This window comes from Temnothorax nylanderi, unplaced genomic scaffold (genome assembly GCF_030848795.1).
Source record: "Temnothorax nylanderi isolate EJ_2023f unplaced genomic scaffold, tnyl_v1.0 TNYL_tig0139_pilon, whole genome shotgun sequence".
NCBI classification, from domain to species: Eukaryota; Metazoa; Arthropoda; class Insecta; order Hymenoptera; family Formicidae; genus Temnothorax; species Temnothorax nylanderi.
Genome location: NW_027249201.1, coordinates 61,550 through 79,573, shown reverse-complemented (window position 1 = coordinate 79,573; position 18,024 = coordinate 61,550). Strand labels below are relative to the sequence as shown.

Sequence of the window (18,024 nt, the reverse complement as noted above, 5' to 3'; positions counted from 1 at the left end):
AGAGAGAGAGAGAGAGAGAGAGAGAGAGAGAGAGAGAGAGAGAGAGAGAGAGAGAGAGAGAGAGAGGAGAGAGAGAGAGAGAGAGAGAGAGAGAGAGAGAGAGAGAGAGAGAGAGAGAGAGAGAGAGAGAGAGAGAGAGAGAGAGAGAGAAAGAGCCAACGTGGCAGGGGTTTGGCGGCGCTAATCTCCGATCAGTGTCGAGAGCGTAACGCGATCCGACGCGACGTGACGTGATCCAGACTCGATAGCCAGGCGAATACGAGCCCCGGCTGCACACACAGCACGGCCCTGCCACGCCGCGCGCGCACGGGTGTCGAGAAGGGCGAAGCCGCCGAGGCTTTACAAAGCGTATAGTGCGCCAAGTTCGACATGGATGGGTTCACGTGACGTATCTTGCCAAATTGGACTACTTATCGCCCGGTATCGTGTTATACATGCTGGTAAGATTAATATACGTCTCGATGGGGTTGGCGAGAGGCAGGCGAATTTCGACCGTCGACGTGTCGTCGATGATATTGACTCCCCCTAACCCAACACGTCCACGTACAGTCATTAACAATGACTCTCTCACTCTCTCTCATTTCTCTCCCTTCATACGCGCGCGCGCGTTTCTGTTGTTTTCTATAGACCTTAATTTAGGAATTGTAAGAATTTACTTGTAAATAACTAAAAAGAAAAAAAAATTGCCAGACTATTATAATAACGAAATGTTACACATGGTAATATACAGTTGCGTGCGATATTTTTTAATTCTCGGATCGGAGAAGCTATACGCATCGGCCGGATTAAAAGTAGCTAATCACGCTCGTCGGGCCGTATTTTGGAAATGCGCATGTTGTGCAGCGCGAGCGTCAAGAGTCGCGCCACCCGGCACCCTTGCGTGCAGCCAAGCGCTTGTAATACAAACTCCGATGTAGTATGTAGTACCCACACGATGCTGTCACAAGTGCTCACACGTCATTGTGACATTGTGAGCGCCCACGGGAGTGTGAGGAACCAGTTGTCGAGAGCAACAGCTGCTCGACCCGTAACCCACATACATCACCACACGTCATTGTTCGCAGCGTGCATTATTCGAAACAGGTATGGGGACGCACCTTGGCGTTACGTCACTAGGGGGACACTCGAGTTAATGGATGTACGTCACCGTGGGGCTAAGGAATGACCGATGGGGGTTGCGCAATCGCATGTGAAACTGGGAGTTTATTGTGACGATTTTTATGTACATATTATTATCGAGGCGACGAACAAATGTCGTCGGAGCAATTTATTGAACATAAAAAAAAAGAGATCATGATTGACGTTTTCCGAAGCGTCAAAATTCTCGAAATTCCGATATTTACTTCCGGTTTCTATTTGCCGCATGTTCACGTTGGTGCAAGATGTGTGTAAGAATGACGAAATAAATACATCACGATATACATCTATCGCATTCTATTTATTACGATGATTTATATCCTCCGCAAACGCTACGCGAGCCAAATTTCACGTTCGTTTCTCTCTCGCCGAGGCTTTTCGGTAGCGACCGGCGAGAAACGTCAGGTAGATTTGTAGGTGGAAACAAGGCCGTCTGTCACGTGGCGCGGCTTTGACGGGCTGTCGCCGAGGCGAGAGATAAAATGCGTTTCCATTTCCTCGCGCGCGCGCGCGAAGCAGCGGTGTGTGCCCCTCGTGCAATTTCAATATGAAACTGTGAATAATGCATGCCGGGGGATTCCGAGCCGCCGACATCGTCACGCAGCTCACATCCTCCCGCGATGTAAAACTGAGATAGATGGAACGCGGTAAGTTTGAATAATGAGCGCCCGTAACGATGATACGACGGCTACTCCCGCGAGCGTCACCTCCCCGGTAGCGGCACCCGGAGAGTCCCGCAGTCCTTCGCGCCTGGAAAATCCAACGCGGAGTCGTACAAGTCAGTCTAGCCGACTCATTAGCCAGTCCACTGAAGGCCATTTATCATTCAGAACCCCGCCGGAGTATAGTCCTGCCGCGATACATTGTACCTACCACTTGATTCCTCCGCATGCGAAATTTATGTCCCCCATAGTATTCCTTTCCTCGAGAACGCTCGAAACATCTTTTCGCTCGAGGCTCGAGGTGCATTTCGCGAAATGCATTTTTCTACCGGTTTTACATATCGAGTTGCGTACTCGCATCTCGGATCGACAAGTGTTTTGCTTTGTCTACCTTTGCCGATTGTGAAACAAGATTGTTATTACGTTACTTACGGAGTTTAACGATAGATACAAGAATTAATATTAGAGGAAGTTTGGGTATTTTTAGACAACGTGAACCATCACGATATATCTAGATTATTAAGTTACAATTTAGTGGAATTACTAGCTGCTGGCTAACTTAACGTACAAAGCGGCAGCGTAGCACAACGTGTCATAAATGTAATAATTGAAATTAAAGATTTGGTATGTATCGCTTAACTGCGATACTAAGATTAGTATATAAACTTTTATTTTGCAGTTAATCTTCACAGATTCTTAGTCACTTTTTGTTACATGTAAAACATGTAAGATAGAACTTTAGTGTAATCTATTTAGTAAGTGTCATATATGGTATACATTTCTATTGTGTACGATAGAAAGGTAAAAATAGCGATATTAAATAATTTTGAGATAGTTTGTACCTATAATAGGGGAGATCGGGGCTAGAAGTCACACGGGTAAGTTGTCACAAAGCTTATATCTCACTTAATAGATTGAGTGGAATATTCTTCTTTATAGTAAGTTGCTCCTATCGTGTTAGTCGGGTGTACGAAATAGCTCGTTTCAAAAACATCGCATGTGATATTTACCGAGCACTTTTTAAAAATTGGAGATCGTGAGTAAATTTTTCTTGCCTCTATTTTTATTGTTCCGTTGGTTTTTGGAATTACTAGTCGTAATTTCTTTTTGGTCATAGATCTATTATAGTTTTAGATAATTTTTCCTGTATTTAGTTAACCGTCATTGCAACATAGTTTATAAATATAATCTTTTTCGTTATGTATATTTTAGAAATCTCTTGAAAAGGACACAAAACCAGTGTCGAAACGTCGAGTTAAGTTAATGTAAGAATCTTTGATATTAAAGTCAGTTTGGTCAAAAAATATATATCTCTGGATAATCTTTTTGTTCAAAATGACTGTTCAAGGTAAGTTGTCTCAAATGAGATGGGATTCAAAGTTTATGAGAATTATTATTCTTTTATTTACTCAAAGTTTATGAAAGTATTACAAAGTTTATGAGAATTATTATTCTTTCATTTACTCTAAGTTTATGAGCATTATATTACAAAGTTTATGAAAATTATTAATTTTTCGTTTAATTCATGCTGCAATATATTATTAAGTTAAATTTACCAAAAACTGGCACTAATTTAATAAAATATTAAAACAGGAACTATTTGTCGTATGTTTCCTCTACATGAAAGATACATGACAATCAATCCAGAGTCATGTGATAACCAACCCTGGGTATGGGGTAAGTTGTCACATTTGCGCGGTTTTGCTTAGAATTAAATAACTTTTTTGTGTATAAATATATAAAAGTCTAATATTTTTTTTCTTACACCTAAAGGATGTAGCTACATTACAAAGTAGTATACGATATTATAAAATATTGTTAACATTTTTTTAAAAATCAGTAGGGTAGACCGGGGCACGTTGTCACACATTTTTTTTAATATTTTTTGTATTTTTTACATTCAATATTTGAGAGTACTGTGATATGCCAAAATTTCGAGTGAACCCTCAGCTTCAATTGGACAGTATCGAATTTTGTGTGATTGTTACTCTACAGTTGTTACATAACAATAAATAACGACAGGTCGCTTGTGACAACGTGTCCCGTGACCGGGGCACGTTGTCACATCAAATGTAATTGCATGCAAAATGTTATCCAAACTGTATTCAACGTAAATATCAATATATTATAGTGCGCTGCAATGTAAAAAAGTAAAATCCTTCACAGAAACATTTATTTTATTTCAAAAAAGTACAAAAAGCACGAAGTTTTCGTCTTAATCTAAATACAAGAATTCCACTCGAATGCGCAACTTATTGATCGTTAACAGCAAGACGAATTACTTCTAGATCGACTACTGCGGCTCTCGCAGTTTTCCGTTTGTAGGAGCGCACCATATCCCAATTGCACCTATGACATTAAAATTCGTGACAACGTGCCCCGAGGGCATTTTTTTACTCCAAACAGCCTCATGGCCGACACGTTTGAGATATTCATAAGGTTAGGTATTGCACGCGGTAGGTAAAAGTACATACTTTAAGATAATATAAAGGTCTATTCTGAAAAAACATAAGCTTCATGTCCAGTACGTTGAATATTAGACAATAAAATTTTACTTACGGTCCCAAAAACTTTCAAGTTGATTTTACGTCAACACGGCTGGAGCAATCTCAACACTGTAAACACACCAAAGATGGGCATACACTAACACGTTTTGGGAATGACGGGTGCTGCCCTCTGGTTATTAGTTTTTTAAATAAAGCCGATGTGACAACGTGCCCCGGTCTACCCTATTTGAAAAGTGTGACAACTAGCCCCGGTCTCCCCTACTTTTTTTCTTTCAGGAGTAATAATATTATCAAGAGTATACATTATAAGTATATATTATTGAGTAAAAATTTTAAAAATGTTACATATATCAAGAGACACGGTAGTGTCTCGTGCCAAGTACACGCGGAGCGAGACCGACCGTGACTCTTTTACGCGACGCGACGGGTTGCGAGTACCCAAGATGTTGAGATCTCGATAACGAGTGAACGGATCAAGTTCTAAGTAGGCTTGATCGATAGCTTGGGGTCGACTTTGGGGGGGTATCTCCTATAATATTTTCCGCTACGTGCCCTACGAGCGGAGATATTGTGACGCAAAGTCCAAATGTGAAAAATTTTAATTAAGATACGTAAGATACGTAAGATACGTAAGATACGTCGACCGTCTCTCATCATCTCTCATGTCATTGGCTGGAATCGCGTCACTTTCACTTTTTCGACGCTGGCGGCGCAGGTATCGCCAGTTTCGATATCGCGCGCGTATTTCGATCGATCTAGTAGGTAAATTAAATAAGGTCGATAGACTTATCGGTCAGGAGGAAGATTTCTATTTAGGTAAATTAGTTATATATATAATACATATTGAGAGTCAATTGCTTCATGTTTATCTGGAGAGATTTCGTATCCTTACATCGTATTACCACCGCTGCCAGAAAAGAAGGTTCTCTACGCTTGGCAGAAAGTGCCGCTAGGGAATTTTTAAGTCGATTCTTATGAATCAAGCTTGAATTCGACGTCTAGGTATCCCAGGTTGCCGATGACGAGGTCCAGATAGTGCGCTTCATAGTTTTCGGTGTCCAGGTGTATTAATACTTTGAATTTGATGTCCACGTGTCCCAGGTTGCCGATGACAGGATCCAGATAGTGCGCTTCATTGTTTTCGGTGTCCAGGTGTAATAATACGTTGAATTCGATGTCTACGTGTCCCAGGTTGCCGATGACGAGGTCCACATAGTGCGCTCCGTAGTTTTCGGTGTCTACGTGTATTAATACCTTGAATTCGATATCCACGTGTCCCAGGTTACCGATGACGGGATCCAGATAGTGCGCTTCATAGTTTTCGGTGTCCAGGTGTAATCGTACGTTGAATTCGATGTCTAGGTGTCCCAGGTTGCCGCTGACGAGGTCCACATAGTGCGCTTCGTAGTTTTCGGTGTCCAGGTGTAATAATACGTTGAATGCGATGTCTAGGTGTCCCAGGTTGCCGATGACGATGTCTAGATAGTGAGCTCCGTAGTTTTCGGTGTCTACGTGTATTAATACGTTGAATTCGATGTCTAGGTGTCCCAGGTTGCCGATGACGAGGTCCACATAGTGCGCTCCGTAGTTTTCGGTGTCTACGTGTATTAATACCTTGAAATTGATGTCTAGGTGTCCCAGGTTGCTGATGACGAGGTCCAGATAGCGCGCTCCGTAGTTTTCGGTGTCTAGGTGTAATAATACCTCGAATTCGATGTCTACGTGTCCCAGGTTGCCGATGACGAGGTTCACATAGTGTGCTTTGTAGTTTTCGGTGTCTAGGTGTATTAATAACTTTAAATCTGAATGTAGGACACGTAGATATCGAATTCGAGGTATTAATACACGTAGACACCGAAAACTACGGAGCGCACTATGTGGACCTCGTCATCGGCAACGTGAGACACCTAGACATCGAATTCAACGTATTATTACACTTGGACACCGAAAACTATGGAGCGCACTATCTGGAACCCGTCATCGGCAACCTGGAACACGTGGACATCGAATTCAAGGTATTAATACACCTGGACACCGAAAACTATGGAGCGCACTATGTGGACCTCGTTATCGGCAACCTGGGACACCTAGACATCAAATTCAAGCTTGATTTATAAGAATCGACTTAAAAATTCCCTAGCGGCAGAATTAAAATTATGCCATGACATAATAAAAATTGGACGAATAATAGTAACCTTTCGGAAGTAGAGGTTTTAAGCTTGAAATTTAAATTTTATTCATTTTTAAAGATAAATTTAGTGTTCTTTCAATTTTTGTGAGAAATGTATAATTGACTTTTACTTAAATATTATTAATTTTTATGTATTTGTTGGTATTGCTAATTTTGTAAATAATTAAAAAATAAAAAATAAAAATGTTTTGCAGATCCTTGCTTAACACTACAAAATAGGTGATATCAGTACAAAATTACCTTTTTCAAAAAAGGTAAAAAAAAGTGCCAAGTACACGCAATGTATTTTGTAAATTCAAAATTTAACCTAAGTGGTAGCTTTATATCTTTTTCACAAAATTATATTATCTAACTTAACTCAAGTGACATGTATTTAAAAAAAAAGATGTAAAATCTTTAATTTCTTCTTCACAAAATTATATTACCTAACTTAACTCAAGTGACATGTATCTAACCTAAGTGGTAGCTTTATATCTTTTTCACAAAATTATATTACCTAACTTAACTCAAGTGACATGTATTTAAAAAAAAAGATGTAAAATCTTTATTTTCTTCTTCACAAAATTATATTACCTAACTTAACTCAAGTGACATGTATTTCAAAAAAAGATGTGAAATCTTTAAATTAAATTGCGCCAAGAGAATATGTATATTGCTTTGAAAGATAATTGTTATGCAACTACTTTAAAGAAATAAAACCCAAGTGGTATCTTCGTATTCCTATTCAAGGGTCTTCCTATTCTAAACCCAAGTGATAATAGCTTCTTAATTCTCTTTAACAAATTTTTAATATTACAAAGAATCATTTTAATTACAAAGAATTAAAGAAGTAACAGTACAAAATAAAAATATTTAATTAAAACAAAATAAATAAATTTTTCTTGTAAAAAAACTTGGCGCTGCTAGACTTTGAAATTTAAACATTAAAATTTAAACATTAGTACTAAGATTTTTGATTGAATAAAAAACAATAAACATAATTTAGGGAAGAATGCGACAGGAGTAAAAAAGCAGCGCCTAGTTTTTTTACAAGAAAAATTTATTTATTTTGTTTTAATTAAATATTTTTATTTTGTACTGTTACTTCTTTAATTCTTTGTAATTAAAATGATTCTTTGTAATATTAAAAATTTGTTAAAGAGAATTAAGAAGCTATTATCACTTGGGTTTAGAATAGGAAGACCCTTGAATAGGAATACGAAGATACCACTTGGGTTTTATTTCTTTAAAGTAGTTGCATAACAATTATCTTTCAAAGCAATATACATATTCTCTTGGCGCAATTTAATTTAAAGATTTCACATCTTTTTTTGAAATACATGTCACTTGAGTTAAGTTAGGTAATATAATTTTGTGAAGAAGAAAATAAAGATTTTACATCTTTTTTTTTAAATACATGTCACTTGAGTTAAGTTAGGTAATATAATTTTGTGAAAAAGATATAAAGCTACCACTTAGGTTAGATACATGTCACTTGAGTTAAGTTAGGTAATATAATTTTGTGAAGAAGAAATTAAAGATTTTACATCTTTTTTTTTTAAATACATGTCACTTGAGTTAAGTTAGATAATATAATTTTGTGAAAAAGATATAAAGCTACCACTTAGGTTAAATTTTGAATTTACAAAATACATTGCGTGTACTTGGCACTTTTTTTTACCTTTTTTGAAAAAGGTAATTTTGTACTGATTTATATGACATTGTTACAAAGAGTACAAAAATTATAATTTGTAATAAATTAGAATATAATAAATATACATATATATATATATATATATAAATATACATATATATATATATATAATATAATAATTATTACAGACTATTTCATTATTAATATGCCTTAAAATACGAGAAAAATTATTTTTTTGCAAGATTAATAAAGTGTTTTGCATTGCACAACATGGTCCAAATTACTCTATCTACCAACCATCAATTATCAAATGTACCTTCGAAAAATTTGTTATAACATTTAACTCACTACAAATAAACGAATTTTGTTAGGAACATGTTGTAACAAACAATTTGGCATTACAACTCAACGAAAACAAAGTTCAGTTATCTTTAATAGTTTTCAAGTTATCTTGAAAAAAGGCTTAGGGTAGTCCAAATTACCCAAACTTCGTCTACTTACACAAAAAAAATACCAACGTGCGTATATAGATGCGTACAGATTATTTCGAGTAATTCTACAGATTGGATGAGCCATCCAATTACTGTTTTATTCGTTTAACTCAGCACATCGATATTACAAGACTTGGATAACCTCACATCGCGTCTCGGCTTACTCGACAGAGGATATTCCCACGAATCTTCGCAAAACAAGAGGCCGGATTAACATTATCTCACCATCCGATCCATCTTGATCTTTACGACTATTTCTTCGCCGCGAACATAAGAAACAACAATCATCACGTCTATAAATATACGACCGACGTTCATATGTCAGAAATCCGATTAGAAATCTCACGTAAAGTGTGAACCAATCCGCTTCAGCGGATTCAAGATCGTGGATAAAACGGAGAAATTCCATTAGCGGAGTGTTTGAACGTTTCAAACCTTCATCCCCGGGGTCTGAAAAGTGAATATTCGCAGAATTGTTTCGCGGCTAACGTTGGCCGGACCGGCCAGTCGAACGGCACGGCAGATATTAGGAGGACACTCAACGCGGTGGGAGGAAACAAGCACAATGGGTTCGCGCCTTCCTAATCCCGTGGAATCTCTCGGCCATATGTAAGGATTACGTTAGTCCGACTCAACATGGTCGCGTTGTCGCGCTAAAGCCGCGGACCTACCATTAGCCACTGGCGTTCGCTGGGGTAGCCAGGTCCGCAAGCTTAGAGACGCTATCAGCGATGGCTTAGTTGGCCTTCTTTCTATCTCATCCCGTGATCCGACTAGGTGGTACTTGGTCCTGGTTACAACACGTTCGCCACGATGCTCGGTAGGTGTAACGAGCCGATAGTTATCTTCATCGTGGAGCTGAAGGCGATAGCGCGGCTTCGAATGGGGGATAGGTAGGTGGGAATACTGGCAATAGGTAGAAGGAATAGTACCTGCCAAGGTAAGGACGGTACTTGGCTAGAGGTTTACGGCTGATGCCGGACGCTGCGGGCTCTCGGCAGGGTTCATTACGATCACCCATCCTACAATTTGCCGTAACATTCACGCGAGTGAAACAGTCGTGTTACAATTTAATTTCTTAATGCCTTGAGAGATTCAGATGCTAATTGGAGGCAAACTAATATTTTAGAACTATGCGAGGATCGAATTGTTGCTCCGAAACAGCCGTTGAAAGCAATCGTTTTTGTTCGCGAACGGATAAAGATCACCTTCGATTTATGTGTCATTAAAGGCGCAGATTGTTGGTCTCGAAGCGTACGGCTAAATTAGCCGTGATTATGAAAAGCGCGTTTCGTTCGCGCAAATGACGGGCGGTACGGCTGGAAAATACGGCGGCGCCGAGTGAAAATCCGATTTGCGTTCGGATGATCGACAGCAAAAAGTCATCTTGAAAGCACAACCTGTCACTGGCGCTCCACCGCCTGGTTTCCCCCGTTTCCTATTCACGCTTACCGCGGCGTCCGAAACGTTGAAGGACAGACAGGCCTGGCAGGAGCGCGGTGCGCCGAGTGGATCCGCGTTGTCAGAAAGCGAAGCGCCGTGCACACGTTAATTTGATTTTCCTCGGCGCATTTTGGTAACGGGCGTCCCTCGCACACGTTCCCTCGCTACCTCGAGGTCGCGATGTCGAGCGCGTTACGTGTCTGCGGAAGACGGGACCGGGCAATTTATCAATCCGGGAGCGCGCGAGAACGACTCCTGGCCGGGCGGGTAATTTAACAAGATTGATGCGAAGCCGACATGCCACAGTTTCGCAGCTCGCCGTGAAGGGGGTCGAAGTCAGCGCGCCGTTGGTCGGTGTTAGTCGGGGCCGTGTCGGGGTGACGTCGGTGCCGTCGGGAGCGGGCGGTGGTAAGGGTGGCAAGCCAGACGTGTGAGCGACTGGTTATTAGGAGGCCTCATCACGCAGCCCGGCGCAGAATCACGCGGGCATTAAAACAACGCCACACCGCGACTGATGGCGGTTGCTAACACCGCTGCGGCTGCCAGTTTCGTCAGCGCGTAACGTGCTTCTTGACAAATGTCGGTATATCGTTATGAACTTCGCGAGCGAAGGGCAAATGAAGTCGGACGTTTCTCTTTTTTTTTTCTTCTTCGCTTTCGACGAACGGTTTATATAGACGAACCTGCCGCTCTATATTTATCCGCGTTGATTAACTCCACGATAATCCATCACTTTACATTTTGAAATGTGAAGGCTGTCGGCGTTTGTACAAAAATGCACGTGAAATGCACGACACTAATGCGCACGAATATTCGAAGAACATTCCAAGTATGGCACAAGAATACCAAGTTCCCTGGCGAAAATTTTTAGTGAGAGAATGTGTTTATATTTGTTTATAAAGAGTTTTATCAATGGTTACACTATTTATGAAGACTTTTATTGATGTTTACACTGTTTGGAAGCAAGTTGCAAACACTTGGTTAACTCTCTGCTGACAAAACATTTTATAAATACTTAGAAAACTATAATGGAAACGCTTGAGACTATGTTATTAAACGCCACTTAAACATTTCATCCCTGGCAAAAATTATTAGTGAAAGATTGTGTTTATATTTATTTATGAAGAGTTTTATCAATGGTTACACACTATTTATGAAAAGTTTTATTGATGTTTACACTGTTTCGAAGCACGTTGCAAACCCTCTGCTAACAAACATTTTATAAATACTTAAAAAACTATAATGAAAACGTTTGAAACTATGTTATTAAACGCCACTTAAACACTTCATAAGAAACGCTTTGAAACCATTTACGTTTCTAAATCATATAGATGGCATTCGATGGGATCAGTGTCTTTTATGTAAAATACGACGAACGATGGTATAAGAACGATAGATAAATCACGGAACTGCAGAACGTGTATTAGTTGTATCGTGGAGTCCACTTTCATAGTAAGGTGTGGCACACTTTTGGATTAATATAACGTTAATGTAATCTTGTTTTATCTTTATTTTTGAAGACTGATAATAATTAAATAAACATAAAATGTATCTCTGGCGAAAATAATAGATATGTTTATTGAAAGTTTATAAGAAGTTTGAAGGTTTTTAATCAGCAGTTCACAGCGCTGCTTAAAACACCTCGTGAACATTTGCAACACTCGGAAAACACCACACAACACTTTTTGAACGCCTATTAAACATAGCCGTAAACATCTCATAAACGATTCCATGTTTAAATTTACATCTCATAAACAATTTAATAAATGTTTTAAAGGTCAAATGAAACATCTACTCAACACTTAAGCAAACTTTTTATAAACTTTCAATAAACATATTATTTTCGCCCAGGGTTACCCACATTATATAATTATAACTATCAATATTTATTACCTACATTTTGTCTATCTATATTTATATTTTAATGTTAATTATAACACAAATTTACTTTTTCTCTCTTTCTCATTTTATAATATATTTATAACATATTTATCGCATATGCATATATGCTAGGATATTAAGGGGTTTCTCGTTACGCGATACATTTTTCTTTAAGATTATCAAAACTGTCTACGTGCTATTTTTAGAAGCTTCGATACTATCATTTACTGTTGTATTAAAACTTCCATATGGAATTACACGACCGGCCATAAGTCTACGCACGTATATGGCGTACATCCATATATTATGGCAAGAGTTCGTAAATATCGAGGGAGCGAACAAACGGCGTGAAAATGAAGGAGGGTGGGCTCGCTCGTTAATCATTTCCTTTATGTTTCAGGGCGAGACTTACGAAGATATGCCGAACAAAGACCTCTTGCATGTAAAACATGCCCGAAAGCTTTTATGGGCGCGTATCAAAAACGTTAACGAACTTGCCGCGGTATCCCTAACAATGTGATGATGATATAATCTTTCGAGAAATATTGACATAGAGACGCTTTCTCTATACATTTTCGGATCTCTGTCACGCTTCATCACCGTGTCAGTTATTCATATCGCAATTTCGGGAAATCCCTTTCGACCGCGATGCTCGACCGCAATATGTTCGATCTGACTTATCGCGAGCAATAATAAAGTTCCCAAATACACTGACGGTGTACTTAGGCGATGAAGACCGAGCGTGACCGTTCCCTATCCCACTAATTTACGCAGCCTCGCCGCAGAATTTTCGTGCTCGGGTAATGGCGGGTAACCACGATCCTTCGTCTAGGCGACGTTCGCGCAATTATTCACCCACGCACGGGGGATGATCCGGCGAACCGTCAAGGGCAGTAGCCGGTGCGCAAGAGGGAAGCAATATTAATTGGCTCGTTTATTGCGACGTGGGTGGCCGCGGGCGCTGGTTTCTACGTCAACTTTCAGTCGGGGAGTTAGGTGGCTCGCGTTGTAAGGGTTGCCGGGGTAATCTGGCGCACGACGTGCCGCAGTAAATCACCGCTGCTGGCCTTCCGCTCCGCGCCACTCAACTACCCTTTTTACCTTCGCCTCTTGCTTCCTCCGTTCTTCCTCGCGAGAGCAACCCTGTTTTTCTTCTCGGTCGCTATTCCAATTGCGAACGCGTTGCGTTCATCGTTTTCGAAGGTAAATTCGCCGATTAGAGCTTATATCGTAATTCTACTTTGAACAACTCCCCACTTTCTTGGTCTCGCTCAACAAGTACGGTCACTGCTATATTTCGCGGCTTGACAGTCGTTGAATTTTTCGTGAGAATCTCAGAGCCAGTTCTGACTGTTTCTATGCGACGTACGTACGCACGGAGAATCGGTTCTCTTCTCGCGTTCGTGTCCGATAGGCTTTATTCGTGACGTTATTCGTGCGAGAGAGTCGCGCTCTTTCTCTTCCCCGTGCTCGCGGGGCACCCCTCGCGCGCATTCGTTTTACACGAATGGTAACGCAGCTACATCTTAAACGCATTCGGGAAATTGGTCGCGATATCGACGCCAATTTATCGTCGTGGAACGCGGAACGCCTGGCGGGAGTTACGCGGCTGGCTTGGCGGAGCGAGCGGATCGCCTGCGAACCCGCTTGTCGTCGCTACAGTAATGCTTCGGTACTAGCGGGCGCGAACATTTGAATAATTCGGCCGTTTACAGGCGGACTTACAGCGATGCCCGCGCGCATACACCAAGATTATGGCCGCTACTTACTGCGCCGTGGCCGATCTTCGGGAAACGCGGGGGGACGAAAGAGAGCGGAGGAAAAAGAAGTGGACGAAAGGAGAAGAAGAGGAGGAGGAAGAAGGAGAGAGAGGAGATCTCTTTCGTGTCCGTTTTCGTGTACCATGAAAGTGGACGTGCTTTTTTCGACGCGCCGAGTCTCGCGGGGTTGCTTTATGGCGATCGTTTGCGCGCGGCAAATGGCACAGAAACGAGATCGAACGCTACCGCTTGGCGAACCGTCAGGATTGAAATATGATCGTGGGGGGGAGAAAGGGGTGCGGCGAATGGTGTTATGGGTCCATTTTATATAAGTGATACGTAAACGTAATTTTATTCGGGAGATTGAAGAGGGATCGATCACCCCGGGAGAGTTTATTATTCCGCGCTCATGTGTTTTCGCGCGGAAACACTCGATATACCTCCCGAAATTCCTCGCGCGCGATGTCGTTTGCATCAGAGCGAAGATATTTAACCGCGGACGTGGCTGCGCGAGATCATTACATCGTTTCCAGCTAACGATACGTATGGGCGCACGTGTGCGCCGGCTATGTTTGTGCAATATGTAAAATTATGAAAATTTATATCCTCGTTTCGCGGAGGAAACAAGAAGTTATGAATCGAAGCGCATAAGAAGATCCGCGGTAGGAATAAAATTAGGCCGCGGGCACCGAGATGGATGGCATGCTCACTCCATAGGTATTTATCTTATGCAAATCGCGCATTGGCGTAGCACGCGAATCGCCCGCCCGCGCTCGGACGGCGGCTCGCCACGGGCGGGAGTTTTTGCCGCCGACTGTATCTGACACAGTTTTGTCACGATGAATTTACATTCAGATGGTGCTATCTAATCCGCGGTAAGTTAAAAAATTTACGGCTTTCGGTAAATCACTGCGGCGCGGCCCCTTGCTTACGCTCCCGCGGGCGGTACGGTCCTGTTATGCGCCTGAATTGTTTATGGTCCTGCCATAAAACAATGATATGAGAGATTATAACTCAGCGAACGGTGAAGTTCCTTGTGCATGAGACATACTCTCCGCATTTTCATCCGCACGTGGAGTTATAGTACGTCCATTTGTCAGAGATGGTTAGCGCCTGCGCGCTCCACCGCGGAGCACGTTGATCCGGAGAAACGATCAATTTTTAACATCGATAATTTCGTGCTTTCTCACAATACTACGCGATACTACAGAAAAATATATCTTTGATGACGCAGTTTAATATTTAATATTTAATATTTAATATTTAATATTTAATATTTTATCTTGCGTATCTCTTACCGTTTGCTGAATATTTAAGGGATCCCTGATATAAAATACTGAATGTATTGCTATCGCGTATCATTTTTTGACTGTCGCCGCAGCAATTTTACGGAAACATCACGCGTACTATTTATGAATGTGTTAGGAAAAAAAAGGGATGCGCGCGAGAAGTAATATTAAATAAAGCATCAATCATTTCGCAGATATCAATGTAAGGTTCATACATCCATAAATGATAGGTGTCCGCATGAAGGATATTCAATTTCCTGTATCGTATGCAACGTTATATCGATCAACTATACATCCAACAAAGCCCTCGAAAACGTACCCTCCTATATTTCGTGAACTTCGACATATTTTTTTATGTAAAATATTTTATGTCGCAACAGCGTGTTTTACACAACATGAAAACGTTTGACGAACTCGTCTCAATAACGAATTTATATTTTTGCAAATATACGAACGTTCGATACGACTGTACTTTTGCAAACACCGACGATGTTTAAATAATTAAAATTCTTCAACGTATATATACACGGCTCTCGCATTGTCCGCTATATTTTTTCCCCCGATATTCTTTACGCCGGCGTTGTTACGCCACTGAGTCGTAATTTACCCGGAGCGTTTATGGCATTGTTGTGAAGCAGTGCCTGGCGTCGTCTTATAAAACCAATTTCGCGGGTATTATGCAAGCTGTCAGTCCCGTAGGTGAGTTATGGCAAACGTAGCCTGCAGCACAAACATGTATTATCGTCTACCAACGATCCTTATATTTACATCAACAACATTCGCGTTGTAATTTGAAATTACTGCTTCTTGTCTCCGGCATAACATATGTTATCAATCCATTTTCCATGCGCACATATTGCCACAAGGATCTCGATTTATTGCACGTATACTTACTTAGTTTCATAATAAATTCATAATAACTCTCTTGACATCTTCATTAAAAGAATGAATATTAATGAAACTTTTTATTTTAGTTGTGAAATTTTGATCGTAGCATTAACGATCGTCACTTCATCATTTACAGCGATACAGATTTTACGGGGTGTAATCTTCGCACGCGAAACGATGTTCGCGATTAGAAAACGCGAGGATATCTGTGAAATTTTCTTATCCGAGAGTTAAGTCCATTATCCCTGTTCATGGATGGATTCATAAGCGTATAAGAGTAGGATAGATAGGTGGAGGTTACTCCAATCGTTTTCTCAGATCGATTGGACAATAAACCAGCGCGCGGCACACTACTCACAACGGCGGCCGGACGACCAGTATCTGAACGTGTTTAACTCCATTGGAATATACGACGCTATATCCGGAATTTCGTTCCAGACCGTTAAGACACTAGATTCCACTTTATCGGCACTGTAATGGTTATATAGCCGTTAAAGTTACCCCTCATACAACTTTTCCAATCTTATCTTCACGTATGGGTTCCCCACTTCTCACCCCCAACTCCACCCCGTTCCACCCTTCTCCCTCCCGTTCTTCGGTCCTCTCCATCCGCGAGGAAAAGCGGAAAGGATTTAGTTAAATTGGACTGCATGCGAGGAGTCGTCGGTGAGATTTGTACGAACATCAGGGAGCGCTGACCGTTGTAAAAGTGTTCCTGCGGGGACGCGCGGGCGCGGGCGTGGGTATCAGGGCAGGGATCGAACGCCGTGTAAGGGGGAGACGGAAGAAACGTCTTTCACCTTTCTTTCTATTTGGGGTTGCCATTGAGCGCGCCCGGTGACCAGGTTGTCAATACGTGCTCCGCATCCAAGTACGGCGGCTTCTCCTACCTATATCCACCTTCAACGGCAGAACTCGAGATTGTATGGTATTTCTTGTTGGATTGTTGGAATCTGCCTAAGTCGATTCGTTCCCCGGGCAGCTCCTTTCAAACTGGTAACTCCGGCCTCTTACCGTTTACCGATATTCGCACATTTATTGATATATCCAGGACTAAATCGATTGCGGAATAATGCGGTTGGCGCGTCGTACAGTTAAAGTGGCCTTTACGTTTTAATTCAATGCGTGATTGGTTTTCAAATTTACGACGCATATATATTACCGTTATCGTGATATTATTTTTTTTAATATAAGAAGCTGACTGATAAGAGTATTACATTAAAAATAAATAAAAATGACATAATTGCACAATGTAATAATAAAGATTGTTTACGACCGTCCTGTGCTTCACTTTAATATTCATTCACTTAGCTCTTATTTCAGTCGTACGTACAGCAATTATATCGTAAAATCGCAACTCACGTTCTACAATGGTTTATTATTTATATTTTGCGTGTTGCACGCGAGCCGTGCGCAATCTCTCTCGCTGAGGCGTAAACTGAAAGAAATCAACCGAGCGTAAATTAGAATCCTCTCCCATCGATCTACTTCAAACGCACGTTATCGGATGCAGACGCGAACGCGTGGCGATCTGATTCCACTCAAATAACAGACTTTTAATCGCAGCAATATCTGTCCATGCGTTATTTTGTACGCCATCCACGAAAGCGAAATTCTATTTTAAATATTGTTGCACACGTGCCGATGCGCGCGCGCGTACAGTGAATTCGTCAAACTCTGAACGTTATTATTACTATCCTGTGCCAAGGCGAAGACGATTCCGACGGAGTCGATTATGGCCAGTTGGTGTAGCGAACAGCCAATTTCATAATCATCCGTTAGTTCTCCGTTAGTGGATCACGAAGCGTGGTCGTGATAAGAATCAATTTTATAAGCAATTCGAATATATCTATGAGGAATATACTAACACCATTAAGTATAAAAAATACGCGTTAAAATGTAAATGTCGTTTAAATTAAGGTAGTCCTTTCGCAGCACCTAAAGATATTTTTTTAATTAATGAATAATTAAATACGATTAAATCGTGCGTGTAAAATCATATTTTATATTATTATAATTATTGGGATGTTGCAATATGTTTGTTTTCAATTACCTCATGACGGACTGTTACTTGACTAGGTGCTGCGAAAGGACTACCTTAAAAGATCTTAAATGGATACGCGCAAATGTATTTTGTTTAAT

At 40.8% G+C, this 18,024-nt stretch overlaps 1 long non-coding RNA gene across 1 annotated transcript in view; it reads left to right on the top strand.

The window, feature by feature from the left end:
- The first annotated feature begins 209 nt into the window (after positions 1-209).
- LOC139777120 (uncharacterized) overlaps positions 210-18,024 on the top strand; it is a 43,318-nt gene continuing 25,503 nt past the window's right edge. Inside the window, exon 1 of the long non-coding RNA XR_011719277.1 lies at positions 210-440. This is a non-coding gene — a long non-coding RNA (uncharacterized lncRNA). The remainder of the gene's footprint in view (positions 441-18,024) is intronic.